This window comes from Leucoraja erinacea, chromosome 28, assembly GCF_028641065.1.
Source record: "Leucoraja erinacea ecotype New England chromosome 28, Leri_hhj_1, whole genome shotgun sequence".
Classification (NCBI taxonomy): Eukaryota; Metazoa; Chordata; class Chondrichthyes; order Rajiformes; family Rajidae; genus Leucoraja; species Leucoraja erinaceus.
Genome location: NC_073404.1, coordinates 2204919 through 2218165, shown reverse-complemented (window position 1 = coordinate 2218165; position 13247 = coordinate 2204919). Strand labels below are relative to the sequence as shown.

The following is a 13247-nucleotide window of genomic DNA, read 5'->3' as shown; positions in this document are numbered from 1 at the left end:
ATGATAGGAAAGGTTTAGATAGATTTGGGCTAAATGCAGGTAAACAGGACTAGCTTGGGTAAGCTTCTTGGCCAGCATGGACAAGTTGGGCCGAAGGTCTTGTTTACATGTGATTCAATTACTTTATTTCCTGCATCCATGGATTTATTTGATTTTCACTTTGGAGTGAAACTTTGAATACATAACTCCTAATTGCTAATATAATGCAAATATTAGAGCAGTGCTATCATATATGTGCAGGAATGAACTGCAGATGCTGTTATAAAGAGAAGATAGACACAAAAAGCTGGAGAAACTCAGCGGGTCAGTCAACATTTCTGGAGAAAAGGAATAGGTGACGTTTCAGGTCGAGACCCTTCTTCACACTTGGCTCAGTAAATCTATTGGCAGATTAAGCCAATTTTCAGTGAAGTGGAAGTGCGTGGCCCATTTTTTGCAGTCTGTTTATCGTAAACTGAGCTTTCCAACCAATGAATAGAAAGTGAAAGAGATACAAACAGGCAGTTAAAATTAATTTCCACTTTTGCTAGTTTCTCTTTTGTAGATTATAATGCCGTTTCCGCAATCACCTCTTTATAGTTTTAAAGGTAAAATTTGCCAATGTATTTTTGTAAATTCTTTGTTACTTAACTAAGCAAACAGGATATGAAGAAAGAAGTGGTGAAATACTGAACCAGGCTCGCCAAAAAGTGGTAACCGCAAGATGCAAAATTATCTCTAACTTTGTTTAGTTATCAGATTAGGTTTTAAAATGTCAACATATTTCTGTAATGCAGGCTTTACAGAAATCTGGGGACTTCCTGTAAAAGAACTAACAGGTTCAGTATTAATTCAGAGATTAATTCACTAATGCCACCATAATAGAACATAGAACATTGTGCTGTGCGCAGCACAGCATAAGAACAGGCCCTTCGGCCCACAATGTCTGGGCTGAACATGATGCCAAGATCTCTTATCTATCTGCTATTTCCCTCCATTCCCTGCATATCCATATGCCCACCCAAATCCAAATGCACGACTCCTTTAAATGTTGCCCCTCTTACCAAACTATTCAAGTCTGTCCAACCTCTCCCTGTAGCGAACACCCCCAATCCAGGCATCATTCTGGTAAACTTGTTTAGGAAAGAACTGGAGATGCTGGACAAATCAAAGGTAGACAAAAATGCCGGAGGAACTCAATGGGTGAGGCAGCATCTATGGAGGGAAGGAATAGGTGACGTTTCGGGTCGAGACCCAAAACGTCACCTATTCCGTCTCTCCGTAGATGCTGCCTTATCTGCTGAGTTCCTCCAGTATTTTTGTCTACATTCTGGTAAACTCCCTCCTGCACCCTTTCTAAGGCCTCTGCATTCTTCCTGTAATTATACTGAAATTATACAACAATACTCCCAATGTGGCCTGACCAAAGTCCTTTGAAGCTACACTATGACTTCATGATTCTTATACTCAATGTCCTGACCTTTAATAGCAAGCATACCATATTCTTTACCACTCTATCTACTTGTATTGCTGCTTTCAGGGAGTTATGGACTTGGACTCCAAGATCTTTCTGCACATCAGTGCTATTAAGGGTCAAGCCAATTATTATTGTATATTTCCCCCCTTACATTTGACCTCCCAGTGCAACACCTCACACTTGCTCGGACTAAACTAGCTGCCATTTTTCTCCACCCATTTCTGATTTATATCCTGCTGTATAATTTGATAGCCTTCCTCGCTGTCCATCATCCCAGCAATCGTGATGTCATAAGCAACGTTTTTAAGAAACATCTAAATAAGGACATTAAAAAGTTGATGTAGGGGGTAAGTCACTGGGCTCCTCAATCCTACACCCCCTTCAATTTGATCGTGGCTGATCTGCCCCAGCCTTCATCTCCTCTTCTGTGTCAGTTCAATTGAGCCATCAAATCCTGCACCTTTCCAAAAATGATCTACTTCCTCTTTAAATACTCTCAATATTTTAGCATTTACAATGCTCCGTGACAGCAGTTCTGGAGGTTCACTCACCTTCACAGGATGTTCCTATGCATTTCAGTTTTAAATGACTAGCAACTTATTTTGTATCCCTGCCCTGTCATTTGAGATTCTTACACTTGTGGAAACATCTACCCTGTCATATCCTCCAACAATGATATATGTTTCTATAAGATCACCCCCTCACTCTTTTCACACCAAAGAGTATAGATCTAAGATATCAATATAAATAAGTGAGTCATTAAAATAGGGACACAAGACACAGCAGTTGCCAGAGTCTGGAACAACAAGCAATCTGCTGGAGAAACTCGGCATTGGATGATGGTGGAGGGTTGTTTAAGTGATTAATAGTCTGTGAATAGTTGCGTATCACAGGGGTCAAGAGTTTTTTATTGTCCTATGTCCTGAAACAAAACAATGACATTCTTACTTGCAGCAGCACAACACATATGTAAACATAGTACTCTGTAAACCCATAATAAACTACAACAAAAAAGTTCAGTATATGTATTAAAAAAAATAGACAAATAAACTAGTGCTGCGACCCTTGCTATTCGTCATATACATTACACCAAGGCAAATTCCATGTATGTGTGCATACTTGGCCAATAATCTTATTCATTCATTCATATGAATGTCGGAGCTTTGATTAGTAAGTTTGCAAATGAAAGGAAATTCAGTGATGTTGATGACAGTGAGAAACATTGTTTTAAATTGGTGTGGCCATCTGAGCTGACTGCCTTGAGTGGCTGTAGCTACAGTTGGACACACTATGGTGCATCCATGCTGCAGTGAGCATCTTAGACAGAAGCTTTAATGAGGTGGTCACACTAAAAATGCAGGCAGCCGGTAGCTGGGTGATCACTAAGAAAGGTTGAGGGAGTAAGCAGGGGTTTCAGGATTCCCTGTTGTCATTCCCTAAGTTTTGGATACCTGGAAAGGAGACCAGCAGCAGCTTTTTCATTGTACCGCTGCTGGCAAATTAATCTAACTTGCACTTTATGTGCAAGTGACGACTAAAACTGATTGATTGATTGATTGAAGCCAGATCTGTGGTAGAATGACTAACTTTGATGCTCAGCGAGGCAGGGTGCAGACAAGGGGCGGCATGGTGATGCAGCGTTAGAGTTGCCTTACAGTGCAAGAGACCTGGGTTCGATCCCGACTATAGGTGCTTGCCTGTACAGAGTTTGTACCTTCTCCCCTGAACCGCATGGGTTTTCTCCGGAAACTCCGGTTTCCTCCCACACTCCAAAGACGTTCAGGTTTGTAGGTTGATTGGCTTCTGTAAATTATAAATTGTCCCTAGTGGGTAGGATGGTTGTAGTGTGCGGGGATCACTGGTCGGCGCGGACTTGGTGGGCCAAGGAGCTTGTTTCCATGCTGTATCTCTAAACTAAACTAAAGGAGACATAGCATTAGAAGACTAGATAGTGGATAAAGAAGAGTTTTTGAGGCTGTGAACAAGACTCCGTGTCAATGCAAGGTACAAGGATGTCTACGAGCAGTTACAGAATATTCCCAGAGGGCAGGCTGAGCAACCAGAGGCTGCGGAGGACGCAAGTAGAGAAAGAGAAGAGGACCTGCAGACTAACAATAGGGGGGTCGGCAGGAGGTTAAAAAGAAAGACCTGAAAGGTTGTAATTGTTGGACTGTTCCCAGTGCCATGTATGATTGAGGGTAAGAATAGGTGGAAAAGGCAGATAATGAAGCTGAGGAGCTGGTGCAGGAGGGAAGAAATCTGATTCTAGGCCAAATGGAATCTCTTCTGGGGCAGAGGAGGCCTGTACAAGAGAGATGGATTGTACCTGAACTGGATGAGGACCAAGATCCTGGTGGAAACATTTGCAAGAGCTACTCAGGAGAGATTAAACTAATCTGGCAGACAGGGTGCTCATGAAGGTGGATAAATCCTCCAGGACCTGATGGATCTACAGTATCCTAGGAGGGCTTGAGAGTAGCTAATGTTGTCCCTTTATTTAAGAAGATTTTATTTAAATACGCCGGTGCGCCGAATAGGGTCTCGACCCGAAACGTGGCCTATTTCCTTTGCTCCATAGATGCTGCCTCACCCGCTGAGTTTCTCCAGCACTTTTGTCTATCTCTGGTGAACCTCACGTCAGTGAAAGGGAAGCTATTGGAGAGGATTCTTTGGGATATTATTTACTCCTATTGGGAAGAGAATGAGTTAATTAGGGACAATCAGCATGGCGTTGTACATTACAGGTCGTGTCTTACTAGATCGAATATTTGACAAAGAAACAAAGGTGATCGATGGGTGGATGTTGTCTACATGGATTTTGATAAAGTCCTCTATGGTAGGCTGATCCAGAAGATTAAGATGCACAGGATTAGCAGTGACTGGATTCGGAACTGACTTATTGAAGACCGATAGTGGTGGAAGGACAATATTCAGGCTGGAGGTCTACGACCAGTCGTATTCCACAGGGATATGTGCTGGAACTTCTGCAGTTTGTGATATATATAAATGACTTGGACATAAACATAGATGGATTGGTCAGTAATGACACCAAGATTGCTAGTGTCACTGACTGTGAGCAATGCTGTCAATGTGTACAGCGGGATATAGATCAGCTGCAGAAATGTGTGAAGAAATGGCAGATGGAGTTTAATCCGAGCACGTGTGAGGTCTTGCACTTTGGGAGTCAAATGTAAGGGGAAAATATACAATTAATGCATGAACTTCACCAGCATTGCTTTACAGAGGGATTTTGGGGTCCAACTCCATAACTCCCTGAAAGTGGCAACACAAGTAGATAGAGTGGCAAAGGCATATGTTACGGTTGTTTTCATAGGTCGGGGCATTGACTATGAGAGTCAGGAAGTCGTGATGGCCCCATTACAGGAAGATGGAGACTTCAGAAAGGGTGCAGAGGAAATTTGTCAAACTAATGCCTGGATTTGGGGGTATGACTGGTTTCTCTGGAATGCCAGAGGTTGCTGAAGGGCCTGATAGAAGCTTTTTTTAAATTAGGAGAGGTATGGGTAGGATAGACAGTGAGAACTTTTTTCACAGGTTGGAAAATCAAATACTAGAGGGTATAGGTTTAGGGTGCGAGGGGCAAAGTTTACAGGAGATTTATGAGGCTGTTTTTTACAATGAGTGGTGAGCGCCTAGAATGTAGGAGCATTGTAAGAAAGGTGGATGAGCTTAGAGTCTGGATAGACACCTGGAAGTATGATGTTGTGGCGATCAGTGAAACGTGGTTGCAGGAGGGCTGTGATTGGAAACTAAATATTCCAGGATTTCGCTGCTTCAGGTGTGATAGAATTGGAGGGGCAAGAGGTGGAGGTGTTGCATTGCTAGTCAGGGAAGATATTACAGCAGTGCTTTGGCAGGATAGATTGGAGGGCTCATCTAGGGAGGCTATTTGGGTGGAATTGAGAAGTGGGAAAGGTGTAGCTGGAGGTGATGAGCTGGAGACCCAACTTCATACGCTGCGGTACATCAGGGAGGGGGAGTATTACCTGGATGTTTTGTGCCAGGGGATGGTCACACCGACCAGTTTAACTAATTCAGTAGGCAGTGAGCAAGGAAAGGAAGGTGTGGCCATAAGCGAGGCAGGTAGGGGGAACCAGGAGGAGATGCGGCAGGAGACACAGCCCTTGTCCCTGACGAGCATGACCGAGGCTCTTACTCAATGTAAGGACGGGATCAGGGGCTGTGGGAGGGATGAGCAACCTGGCTGCAGCACCGTGGATCAGGAGGCCATTCAAGAGGGGGGAGTTAGAAGAAATGCCGTAGTGATAGGGGATAGTATTATTCGGGGGGTAGATAGGGTTCTCTGCGGCCAGCAGAACATGTCCCGAAGGCTGTGTTGCCTACCCGGTGCTAGGGTTAAGGATATCTCTGCGATGCTGGAGAGAAATTTGCAGTGGGAGGGGGAGGATCCAGTGGTCGTGGTCCATGTGGGGACCAATGACATAGGAAGGACGAGGAAGGAGGATCTGCTGAAGGAGTTTGAGCAGTTAGGGAATAAATTAAAAAGCAGAACCTCGAGGGTACTGATCTCCGGATTGCTACCTGAGCCACGGGCCAAATCGGCGAGGATACGTAAAATTAAGAAGCTAAATGCGTGGCTCAAAGACTGGTGTGGGAATAATGGGTTTGGTTTCTTGGGCCACTGGCACCAGTACTGGGACAGGGGGGATCTGTTCTGTAAGGACGGACTTCACCTGAACGGTGCTGGGACTGGGGTCCTGGCAAATCATATAACTAGGGCAGTAGAGAGGTCTTTAAACTAAGTAGCGGGGGGGAGGTATCAAGGGGGGTAATAACGGCAGGGGTAGAGGAAATAGAGCAGGGTATCAGTGGGGAAGCGGAAAGTCAAAATGTGACAGGAGACAGAATGTGTGAAGATAAAGCTTTAGATGTAAAAGGGGGCAAAAACGGAAAGGAAGGGTAGTAAAAATCATCTGAAAGTGCTTTATCTAAATGCACGGAGTATTCGTAATAAGATAAATGAATTAACGGTGCAATTAAGTATATATAGTTATGATATCGTGGCCATTACGGAGACATGGCTGCAAGGGGATCAGGACTGGGAGTTAAATATAGAGGGGTACTCGACAATTAGGAAAGATAGACAGGAAAGAAAGGGAGGAGGGGTGGCCCTTTTAATAAGGGAGGGAATAACGGCAATAGAGAGGAAGGATATTGCGTTGAAGGATCAGGATAGTGAAACAGCTTGGGTACAGATAGAGAATAATAAGGGGAAAAAAACACTAGTGGGTGTAATTTATAGACCTCCAAATAGCTGTGACGCTGTTAGTCAGAACATAAATCTGCAAATAGTTGACGCATGTAAAAAAGGAACTGCTGTAATCATGGGGGACTTCAATTTTCATATTAATTGGGCAAACCAAACTGGGCAGGGTAGACTAGAGGAAGAGTTTATAGAATGTATTAGAGACGGGTTCCTAGAACAGTATGTCACAGAACCGACAAGGGGGGAGGCAATCTTGGATCTGGTCCTGTGTAATGAAGCAGGATTAATTAAAAATGTCATAGTTAGGGACTCGTTGGGAACAAGTGACCACAATATGGTCGAATTCCATATTCAAATAGAAGGGGAGCAGGTTGAAACTCAGGCTAGGGTGCTTAGTCTAAATAAGGGGGATTATGAAGGTATGAGGACTGAGCTGATCAAAGTTGACTGGGATAGCAGACTCAAGAATAAGACGGTACATGAGCAGTGGTGTACGTTTAAGGGTATACTGTATAACCTTCAAGAAAAATTTATTCCTATGAAGAAAAAAAGGGGTAAGGGTAAGAACAGTCAGCCATGGCTCAGTAAAACTATAAAGGATAGTATTCGGCTGAAGGCAAGGGCATATAAGGTAGCCAGAGATAGTGGGAGGGTAGAAGATTGGGAAGCATTTAAAGGTCAGCAAAAAATAACTAAGAGATTAATTAAGACGGGGAAAATAGACTATGAAAGGAATTTAGCGAACAACATAAAAACTAATAGTAAGAGTTTTTATAGCTATATAAAAAGAAAAAGGGTGGCTAAGGTGAACGTTGGTCCATTGGAGGGTGAGACTGGAGAGTTGTTGGTGGGGAACATGGAAATGGCAAAGGCATTAAACGAGTATTTTGTATCAGTCTTCACCATAGAAGACACAAAAATATTCCAACGCTGGATAAACAGGGGGCGGTAGGAATGGAGGAGCTAAATACTATTAAGATCACCAAGGAGGTGGTATTAGGGAAATTAATGAGACTGAAGGAGGATAAATCCCCTGGGCCTGATGGATTACATCCAAGGGTCTTGAGGGAGATAGCGGTGGGGATTGTGGATGCATTGGTGATAATTTTCCAAAACTCCCTGGAGGCAGGAACGGTCCCAGTGGATTGGAAAATGGCCAATGTAACACCTATATTTAAAAAAGGAAGTAAACAGAAGGCGGGTAACTATAGACCGGTTAGTCTAACATCGGTGGTGGGTAAAATGTTAGAGACAATTATTAAAGAAACACTAACGGGGCACTTGGATAAACATGACTTCATCGGACAGAACCAACATGGTTTTGTGAAGGGGAAGTCCTGTTTAACGAATCTGCTCGAATTCTTTGAGGAAGTAACAACCCGGGTGGATAAAGGGGAACCGGTGGATGTGGTATACTTGGACTTCCAAAAGGCTTTTGACAAGGTGCCACATAAGAGACTATTGCTAAAAATAAAAAATTATGGGATTGGGGGTAATATATTAGCATGGGTAGAGGATTGGCTAACAAATAGGAAGCAGAGAGTGGGGATAAATGGTTCATACTCGGGATGGCAACCGGTAACTAGCGGGGTTCCGCAAGGGTCGGTGCTGGGACCCCAGTTGTTCACAATTTATATAAATGATTTGGAGGAGGGAACCAAGTGTAATATATCAAAATTTGCGGACGATACAAAAATGGGAGGAAAAGTAGGGGATGAGGAGGATAGGAAGAGTCTGCAAAAGGATATAGATAAGCTAGGTGAGTGGGCAACAACTTGGCAGATGAAATTTAATACTAATAAATGTGAAGTCATTCACTTTGGGAAAAAAAAATGATAGGGCAAGTTATTTTCTAAATGAGGAGGAGCTGCGTTGTAATGCAACGCAAAGGGATCTAGGGGTATTAGTACATGAATCACTGAAAGTTAGTATGCAGGTGCAGCAAGCAATCAGGAAGGCCAATGGAGTTTTGGCCTTTATTGCTAGGGGGATTGAGTATAAAAACACGGAGGTCTTGCTGCAGCTGTACACAGTATTAGTGAGACCACATTTGGAATACTGTGTACAGTTCTGGGGTCCATACTTAAGAAAGGATGTACTAGCCCTGGAGGCAGTGCAGCGAAGGTTTACAAGATTAATTCCTGCAATGAGGGGATTGACATATGAGGAAAGGTTAAGTAGGCTGGAACTCTACTCTTTGGAGTTTAGAAGAATGAGAGGCGATCTCATTGAAACATATAAGATCGTGAGGGGCCTTGATCGGGTGGATGCACCGAGGATGTTCCCAATGATCGGGGAAACTAGAACTAGGGGACATAGTTGCAGAATAAGGGGGGGCTCTTTTAAAACTGAGATGAGGAAGAACTTCTTCACCCAGAGGGTGGTTAATTTATGGAATTCACTGCCCCAGGGAGCAGTGGAAGCAGAAACTTTAAATATATTTAAGACTAAAATAGATGGTTTTTTTAGCTGCCAAGGGGATAAGGGGCTACGGGGAGAGGGCAGGGATATGGACCTAGGTATGGTTAGTATAGTAAGACCTGAGTGATCTCCTGGACAAGTGTCGATCGCCTAGATTGGGGTCGGAGAGGAATTTCCCGGATTTTTTTCCCGAATTGGACCTGGGTTTTTATCCGTTTTTTTGCCTCCCCCAGGAGATCACGAGGTTCTTGGGGTGGAGAGGGGTGATAGCGGTATAAAGGGGAGGGTAGTGTCTTGTGTTCTGTGTCTTGTGTCTACTGTTTGTGGGTAAGTGTGTCTGTTTAGTGTTCAGCCATGAGCGAATGGCGGTGCGGGCTCGATGGACCTGGTGGTCTGCTCTCGCACCTACTTTCTATGTTTCTATGTTTCTATGTAGCAACTCTTATAGGGGTGTATTATAGACCGCCAAACGGGGAACGAGAATTCGAAGAGCAAATATGTAAGGAGATAGCAGATATTAGTAGTAAGCACAAGGTAGTGATTGTGGGAGATTTCAACTTTCCACACATAGACTGGGAAACACATTCTGTAAATGGGCTGGATGGGTTGGAGTTTGTAAAATGTGTGCAGGATAGTTTTTTGCAGCAATACATAGAGGTACCTACTAGAGGAGGGGCAGTGCTGGACCTCCTGTTAGGAAATGAGATGGGACAGGTGGCGGAGGTATGCGTTGGGGAGCACTTCGGGTCCAGTGATCACAATACCATTAGTTTCAATATAATTATGGAGAGAGTCAGAACTGGACCTAGGGTTGAGATTTTTGATTGGAGAAAGGCTAACGTTGATGCGATGCGAGATGATTTAAAAGGAGTGAACTGGGACATTTTGTTTTATGGGAAAGATGTAGAAGAGAAATGGAGGACATTTAAAGGGGAAATTTTAAGAGTACAGAATCTTTATGTTCCTGTTCGGTTGAAAGGAAACAGTAAAAATTGGAAAGAGCCCTGGTTTTCAAGGGAAATTGGACATATTGTTCGGAAAAAGAGGGAGATCTACAATAATTATAGGCAGCATGAAGTAAATGAGGTGCTTGAGGAGTATAAGGAATGTAAAAAGAATCTTAAGAAAGAAATTAGAAAAGCTAAAAGAAGATATGAGGTTGCTTTGGCAAGTAAGGTGAAAGTAAATCCAAAGGGTTTCTACAGCTATATTAATAGCAAAAGGATAACAAGGGATAAAATTGGTCCATTGGAGAGACAGAGTGGACAGCTATCTGCAGAGCCAAAAGAGATGGGGGAGATATTGAACAATTTTTTTTCTTCGGTATTCACCAAGGAGAAGGATATTGAATTATGTGAGGTAAGGGAAACTAGTAGAGTAGCTATGGATACTATGAGGTTCAAAGTAAAAGAAGTACTGACACTTTTGAAAAATATAAAAGTGGATAAGTCTCCAGGTCCTGACAGGATATTCCCTAGGACATTGAGGGAAAGTTAGTGTAGAAATAGCCGGGGCTATGACAGAAATATTTCAAATGTCATTAGAAACGGGAATAGTCCCCGAGGATTGGCGTACTGCGCATGTTGTTCCATTGTTTAAAAAGGGTTCTAAGAGTAAACCTAGCAATTATAGACCTGTTAGTTTGACTTCAGTGGTGGGCAAATTAATGGAAAAGATACTTAGAGATAATATATATAAGCATCTAGATAAACAGGGTCTGATTAGGAACAGTCAACATGGATTTGTGCCTGGAAGGTCATGTTTGACTAATCTTCTTGAATTTTTTGAAGAGGTTACTAGGGAAATTGACGAGGGTAAAGCAGTGGATGTTGTCTATATGGACTTTAGTAAGGCCTTTGACAAGGTTCCTCATGGGAGGTTGGTTAAGAAGGTTCAACTGTTGGGTATAAATGCAGGAGTAGCAAGATGGATTCAACAGTGGCTGAATGGGAGAAGCCAGAGGGTAATGGTGGATGGCTGTTTGTCGGGTTGGAGGCAGGTGACTAGTGGGGTGCCTCAGGGATCTGTGTTGGGTCCTTTGTTGTTTGTCATGTACATCAATGATCTGGATGAAGGTGTGGTAAATTGGATTAGTAAGTATGCAGATGATACCAAGATAGGGGGTGTCGTGGATAATGAAGAGGATTTCCAAAGTCTACAGAGTGATTTAGGCCATTTGGAAAAATGGGCTGAAAGATGGCAGATGGAGTTTAATGCTGATAAATGTGAGGTGCTACACCTTGGCAGAACAAATCAAAATAGGACGTACATGGTAAATGGTAGGGAATTGAAGAATACAGTTGAACAGAGGGATCTGGGTATAAACCGTGCATAGTTCCTTGAAGGTGGAATCTCATATAGATAGGGTGGTAAAGAAAGCTTTTGGTATGCTAGCCTTTATAAATCAGAGCATGGAGTATAGAAGCTGGGATGTAATGTTAAAATTGTACAAGGCATTGGTGAGACCAAATCTGGAGTATGGTGTACAATTTTGGTCGCCCAATTATAGGAAGGATGTCAACAAAATAGAGAGAGGACAGAGGAGATTTACTAGAATGTTGCCTGGGTTTCAACAACTAAGTTACAGAGATAGGTTGAAGAAGATAGGTCTTTATTATATGGAGCGCAGAAGGTTAAGGGGGGACCTGATAGAGGTCTTTAAAATGATGAGAGGGATAGACAGAGTTGATGTGGACAAGCTTTTCCCTTTGAGAATAGGGAAGATTCAAACAAGAGGACATGACTTCAGAATTAAGGGACAGAAGTTTAGGGGTAATATGAGGGGGAACTTCTTTACTCAGAGAGTGGTAGCGGTGTGGAATGAGCTTCCAGTGGAAGTGGTGGAGGCAGGTTCATTGGTATCATTTAAAAATAAATTGGATAGGCATATGGATGAGAGAAGGGAATGGAGGGTTATGGTATGAGTGCAGGCAGGTGGGACTAAGGGGAAAAAACATTTGTTCGGCACGGACTTGTAGGGCCGAGATGGCCTGTTTCCGTGCTGTAATTGTTATATGGTTATATATGGTTAATGTGCTGTCGCGGATGATAGTTTAGTTTAGTTTAGAGATACAGCGCGGAAACAGGCCCTTTGGCCCACCGAGTCTGCGCCGACCAGCGGTCCTCACACACCAACACTATCCTACGACATGGGGCAATTTTACAATTTTACCAAGCCAATTAACCTACGCCTATGGAGTGTGGGAAGAAACCAGAGCTCCCAGAGAAAACCCATGCAGGTCACGGGAAGAATGTACAAGCTCCATACAGACAGCACCCGCAGTCAGGATCGAACCCGGGTCTCTGGTGCTGTAAGGCAGCAACTCTACCCCTATGCCACCATGCCGATACTGTGCCACCACCATTGAGGCAGATACGATAGTGGCATTAGGAGACTTTTATTTAGGCATATGGATATGTTGGGAATGGAAGTATATAGATTATGTTTATGCAGATAAGTGTTGGTCTTGGCATCCTTTTCGCAGAGACATTGTGGGCCAAAGGGGCCTGTTCTTGTGCTATGAAGTTCTATGTTCACTGGAGTGCTACCATTAAACGTCAAAATGTAATCACAAAGCACTCAAAAACGTGGCGCGACTCAATTGAATTTCTAGATCCTGACGTCAGTCATTGTTGTAACTAGTGTTCTTGGCCATACCGTCATAGGAACATAAACAGCAGTCACCCATGCAAAAACAGAGGCTCAAGTACAACCCTTATCTAATATCAAACAAAGAAAAGAATAGGACTGGTTTTGGAATGTATTCCAATGTCCTTAGATTTTATTGGTATTGAAAGTATGATAAAGAATTCCATGTGCACAAATAACTACTCAAATTAAGGAGTAGTTATGTAGTAGATTTGGTGTTAATTTAGATTGACCATATAAATAGGGAAGTTTGATAGGCCGGAACTTGCTGCTAACTCAATATCTGTAATGGTCATAATAACTATATGTTCTGAAACTTGATATTATTAAAGCTCCAAATTATTTATAAACTAAACACAAACCGACAATCAGGTTTAGAAATGTTTCAGAGGAGAGAATAGATGGGCCAGCAATGTCTCGGAAGCACATGTAGTGTTATTAAGCAATTGATTTTAACATACTGAGGTTTGTCA

At 42.9% G+C, this 13247-nt stretch overlaps 1 protein-coding gene across 5 annotated transcripts in view; it reads left to right on the top strand.

Moving 5' to 3' along the window:
• LOC129710508 (uncharacterized) overlaps nucleotides 1-13247 on the top strand; it is an 84554-nt gene that overhangs the window by 36696 nt on the left and 34611 nt on the right. The window lies entirely within an intron of this gene.